We start from the raw sequence: 6,000 nt of genomic DNA, 5'->3' as shown, positions 1-6,000 counted from the left end.
GTTCCATGCCATTCAAGTGTATATGCAGCCTAAGGGCCAGTTCACACTCCGTTTCAGTTGCTTTTTTTCGGCTTTCAGAACACACAGAAAGTAGGTTCTATGGTTGTCAATGTCATCGTTCACATCAGTGCTTGCAGGTCCAGTGCGTTCCGGATGTAGAACAAAAGTAGAACAGGCTGCATTTTTTTCTGCGCAGAATTGTACTGGAACGCGGTAAAACACATCAAAAACGCACCCGAAACAAACCAAAACTGGTATTTGTTCGATAGGTCCTCGGACACACAACAGTTATTTGTTCGATAGGTCCTCAGACACACAACGGGTATTTGTTCGATTGTTCCTCGGACACACAACAGGTATTTGTTCGATCGGTCCTCCCAGATCTCAGAAGACTGCCGGACCAATCAGGAGGCACAGCATGACTCGCGCATGCACAGAGGGCACCTGGCTCTGAAGCCGCAAGCTGTCACAGCCTGGTGCCCACAACCGAGATGCCGGGGAGAGAGGGGACGGCGCGGGTGAGAAAAAAAGGAGAGAGGGGACGGCGCGGGTGAGAGAAGAAGGAGAGAGGGGACGGCGCGGGTGAGAGAAGAAGGAGAGAGGGGACGGCGCGGGTGAGAGAAGAAGGAGAGAGGGGATGGCGCGGGTGAGAGAAGAAGGAGAGAGGGGACGGCGCGGGTGAGAGAAGAAGGAGAGAGGGGACGGCGCGGGTGAGAGAAGAAGGAGAGAGGGGACGGCGCGGGTGAGAGAAGAAGGAGAGAGGGGACGGCGCGGGTGAGAGAAGAAGGAGAGAGGGGACGGCGCGGGTGAGAGAAGAAGGAGAGAGGGGATGGCGTGGGTGAGAGAAGAAGGAGAGAAGGGACGGCGCGGGTGAGAGAAGGACAGAAGGGACGGCGCGGGTGAGAGGAGCGAAGGGACGGCGCGGGTGAGAGAAGAAGGAGAGAAGGGACAGCACGGGTGAGAGAAGGAGCGAAGGGACGGCGCGGGTGAGAGAAGAAGGAGAGAGGGGATGGCGTGGGTGAGAGAAGAAGGAGAGAAGGGACGGCGCGGGTGAGAGAAGAAGGAGAGAGGGGATGGCGTGGGTGAGAGAAGAAGGAGAGAAGGGACGGCACGGGTGAGAGAAGGACAGAAGGGACGGCGCGGGTGAGAGAAGGAGCGAAGGGACGGCGTGGGCGAGAGAAGGAGCGAAGGGACGGCGCGGGTGAGAGAAGGAGCGAAGGGACGGCGTGGGTGAGAGAAGAAGGAGAGAAGGGACGGCACGGGTGGGAGAAGAAGGAGAGAAGGGACGGCGCGAGTGAGAGAAGAAGGAGAGAAGGGATGGCGCGGGTGGGAGAAGAAGGAGAGAGGGGACGGCGCAGGTGAGAGAAGAAGGAGAGAGGGGACGGCGCAGGTGGGTGAAGAAGGAGAGAGGGGACGGCGCAGGTGGGTGAAGAAGGAGAGAGGGGACGGCGCAGGTGGGTGAAGAAGGAGAGAGGGGACGGCGCAGGTGGGTGAAGAAGGAGAGAGGGGACGGCACGGGTGGGAGAAGGAGAGAAGGGACAGCGCGGGTGGGAGGAGGAGAGAAGGGACAGCGCGGGTGAGAGGAGAGAAGGGACGGCGCGGGTGAGAGAAGGAGAGAAGGGACGGCGAGGGTGGGAGGAGAGAAGGGACGGCGCGGGTGGGAGAAGGAGAGAAGGGACGGCGAGGGTGGGAGGAGAGAAGGGACGCACTGCATCAGAATCGCACCCCGTTCATGCAGACCGCTGCGGGTGTGTATGTGAAGTTAACAACACCCCGAAATCGGTCCGCAAGACGCTGTGCGATGTGCAGAATCGGATCGCATAAGTGTGAATACCCATGTGATCTGAATCTACTGAGAACCCAAAAAAAAGGGCCCCGCACCTCTTTGGTGCAAATGCAGTGCGATTTGAGCCATACAGAATGTATGGCTCAAATCGCACTGCACAGAATTTGCATGTGACTTGCGGTTCCTGTGCGAAGTGCCTCACCGCACAAGTGTGAATGCAGGCTTCATAAACACAAAAATAGCTGGAACTCCACTTCACACCTATGCGTTTTCTGCAGCTTTTTGCAGGGCCACATTGCGTTTTTAGTTCTATAGACTTCATTGGCAATGCTGCAGAAAAGCATGTAGTGTGTTTTTGTTGCGTTTTTAGTTTAAAATCTGCCTAGCAACAAGAAATATGAAAAAATGAAAATGGTACCAGAGGCATCTCATGGGGCCCCCTACTGACCCGGGCCCTCAGGCAGTGCCCGAGTTTACAAATGGTCAGTCCGCCCGTGCTTTGGAATCGCACTAGTGGGAACATGGCTTGCTCTCACACTGACCCACTTTTGGTGAGTTCTTCAGTTAAAAAAAAAAGTGGAAGAAAACTGCATCCCTTTAAATCCCATGTCGCTCTTCACACTGGTCCGTTGCATGTTTTGTCCAGTAAAAAAAAATGCACCAAAAACGCACCTTCCCATTGAAATGAAGGGAAATCGCATAAAACCGCAACGCACCTGTGGGAAGTGCTTTGTCCAGTGGCGTAAAAGGCAATGCAAACACATCAAAAAATACAATGCACCACGGCAAAAACGCATGTATTTTTTATTCGGGTTTTTGTTTTATGTAGCAGTGTGAAAGTAGCCCTAGGCTGGGTTCATACTGACGTGCCGCGTCACGCCGCATGTGATTGGCACAGGAATTGCAGTGCATTCCGATGAAAATCCCATGTGATTCTGTTGCAATTTGAGCTCATCATTTTGTACGGCTCAAATCGCAGAGGATTCACACAAAAAAGTAGCAGGAACCTTTTCTTTGCCACACTGGAATCGGATAGGATCTGATTCAGGCAATAGAACTGCATTTTGAAATCGCGTCTGTTTGCGGTTTTTGGTGCAGAGTCGCACATTCGGCAGCCAATTCACTTGTATGGCCCATGTGTGATAAATGCTCCAAAGATGCTCCAGAACTTTTTTGGGGTGTTGAGCGTCGCGTGCTTTTTAGGTCGCATTTTGGCGTGTGACAAAACACGCATCTATTAGCCACGTTTGCCGCTAACCATTAATCACAGCTGCGTGTTCTGGGATCACATCCAGAAAAGTGCATTCGTGAAACACGTGAAAAACGCACGCTGTGCTTGGGTCGCCATTCATTCTTTAGGCTCCATGCACACTAGCGCTGGTAATAGCGTTTTTAGGAGCATTTAGGAGCAGCACATGTAGAAAAAAAAGCTAGAAAAAATCCATTAGCAGTGTTTAGCATTTTTTTTTTCTGCTGGAAAAACGCTCCAAAAAAACTTTTTTTATTTTTTTTGCTGTGAGACACTGAAGCTCTAAAAAAGCTACTAGCCTGGAGCAGTGTGCATGGACACATAGGAGACAGGGGCGGGCTGACCATTTGGAAACTCGGGCACTGCCCGAGGGCCTGGGGTCAGTAGGGGGCCCCATGAGATGCCCCTGGTACCTTTTTCATAGCTTTTTTGGAGTTTGGGCAAGGACACAGGGGCCCCATGATCCCCTATTGCCCGGGGGCCCCATGAGTTGTCAGTCCGCCCCTGATAGGAGAACACTATTGGCTTCTAGGAGCATAAAAAAAAAAAGCCGATAACAGCTTCTAGGAGCTTAAAAAAACGCTAGTGTGCATGGAGCCTAATTAATTCTTAATTCCTCCCATGCTCGTCTCCAGAACTTCTCCAGAGCTTCCCCCATCCTCTGGAACTCTCTACCCCAATTTATCAGACTATCGCCTATTCTGCTCACTTTTAGCCGATCTCTGAAAACCTCTCTCTTCAGGGAAGCCTATCCTGCCCTCAGCTAATAACGGAATCTTCTACTCTTCCTACCAGTCCACCCCCCACAGTTATTACCTTTTGTACCACGAGCCCCTCCCTCCTAGATTGTAAGCTCCCAGGATCAGGGCCCTCCTATCCCTCTTGTATTGAACTGTATTGTTGCTGTATTGTCTCCCGTTATATTGTAAAGCGCTGAGCAAACTGTTGGCGCTATATAAATCCTGTATAATAATAATGGCACCCCAAATGCACCCGGCAGTTACCATTCTTTTGTGCGCTGTAAAATGCGCAACAAACATGCCAGAAAATATGCGAGAAATGTGCTGCAAACGTGCAATAAAAAAAAAAGACGCAAAGACGTACGCATGAAAAGGTTCTGGAGCTTCTTTAGCACGTTTGTTGCTCATCGGGCTGCCCCTCCAAGTGAACAGCCTGTCCTATTTGTGAGGTGCGCAAAAGGGCAAAAAATGCGCAAAGGTGAAAAAATTTAAAAATGTGCAAAAACATGAAAAATGTGCAAAAAAACGCACAAAAGAAGTGCAAAACTGTGCAAAAGCCATGAAAAATGCGCAAAAAAAGAAAAGTGTGCAAAAAACAGTACAGTGTTAAAATTTGCAAAAAGGTACAAAAACTATTAACAATGTGCAAAAAGTGTGAAAAATGTGCAACAAAACACTGGTAAAATTTGCAAAAATGCACAGAACGTGCAAAACTTCAAAAACCACGAAAAATGCACGAAAAAAAAAACATGAAAAAATGTGCAAAAAACGCACAGAAAAGTGTTAAAATTTGCATAAATGCACCCCAAAAAGTGAAAGCAGTGCAAAAACCATGCAAAATCTGCAAAAGACGACAAAAGTGTTGAAATTTGCAAAAAAGTGCAAAACTGCAAAACCATGAAAAATTTGCAAAAAACATGAAAAATGTGCAAAATAGCACAGAAAGTGTTAAAATTTGCAAAAATGCACAAAAAGTGCAAAACTGCAAAAACGATGAAAAATGTGCAAAAAGTGTGAAAAATATGCAAAACGCACAAAGTATTAATATTTGCAAAAATGCACAAAAAGTGCAAACCTGCAAAAAATATGAAAAATGCATAAAAAATATGAAAAATGTGCAAGAACCACACAGAAAAGTAATAACATTTGCAAAAATGCACAGAATTGTAAAATAGTGCAAAAACCATGAAACATGCACAAAAAAACATGAAAATGTGCAAAAAAACTGCACAAGAAAGTGTTGAAAAGTGCAAATTCATAAAAAGTTTGCCAAAAACATGAGTAATGCACAAAAAGTGCAAACCTGCAAAAATCATAAAAAATGTGCAAAAAACATGAAAAATGTGCAAAAACCACACAAAAAGTGTTACAATCTGCAAGAATGCACCAAAAAAAGTGAAAAACCATGAAAAATGCACAAAAAATTACACAAGAGATTGTTGAAATTTGCAAAAAAGTGTAAAACTGCAAAACCATGAAAAATAAACAGAAAACATGAAAATGTGCAAAAACCGAAAAAAAAGGGTTAAAATTTGCAAAAATGCACAAAAAAATGCAAAACTGCAAAAAATATGAAAAATGCGTAAAAAATATGAAAAATGTGCAAGAACCGCACAGAAAAGTGTTAAAATTTGCAAAAATGCACAAAAGTGTAAAATGGTTCAAAAACCATGAAAAATGCACAAAAAAATGACAATGTGCAAAACAACTGCATGTGTTGAAAAGTGCAAAACCATGAAAAATTGCAAAAAACATGAGTAATCCACAAAAACTGCACAAAAAGTGTTAAAATCTGCAAAAATGCACAAAAAGTGCAAACCTGGAAAAACCATAAAAAATTTGCAAAAAAACATGAAAAATGTGCAAAAATCACACAAAAAGTGTTAAAATTTGCAAAAATGCACAGAAAGTGCAAAACGGTGCAAAAACCATTAAAACTGTACAAAAAAATTAAAATGTGCAAAAAATGCACAAGAAAGTGTTGAAATTTGCAAAAAAGTGCAAAACTGCAAAAACCATGAAAAATTTACAAAAAAAGTGCGTAGAACGGCACGCTCACCCTACGCTGGGTGTGAATGGGGCAGCAGATCGGTCGATGGAACAATTTCCACCCATCGGCAGAGATTGGTCGGAGGAGAAATCGATGAAGTAGTGCGCTGTGTATGGGCACCAGAAACTGAAAGAATTGTTTCACCGACCAATCAGATCGCCTCCTGTGTGTCCTG

Source organism: Staurois parvus, unplaced genomic scaffold, assembly GCF_062004578.1.
Source record: "Staurois parvus isolate SC_StPar_1 unplaced genomic scaffold, SC_StPar_1.0 ptg000574l, whole genome shotgun sequence".
Lineage (NCBI taxonomy): Eukaryota > Metazoa > Chordata > Amphibia > Anura > Ranidae > Staurois > Staurois parvus.
Note: the sequence above shows the minus strand (reverse complement) of the source record.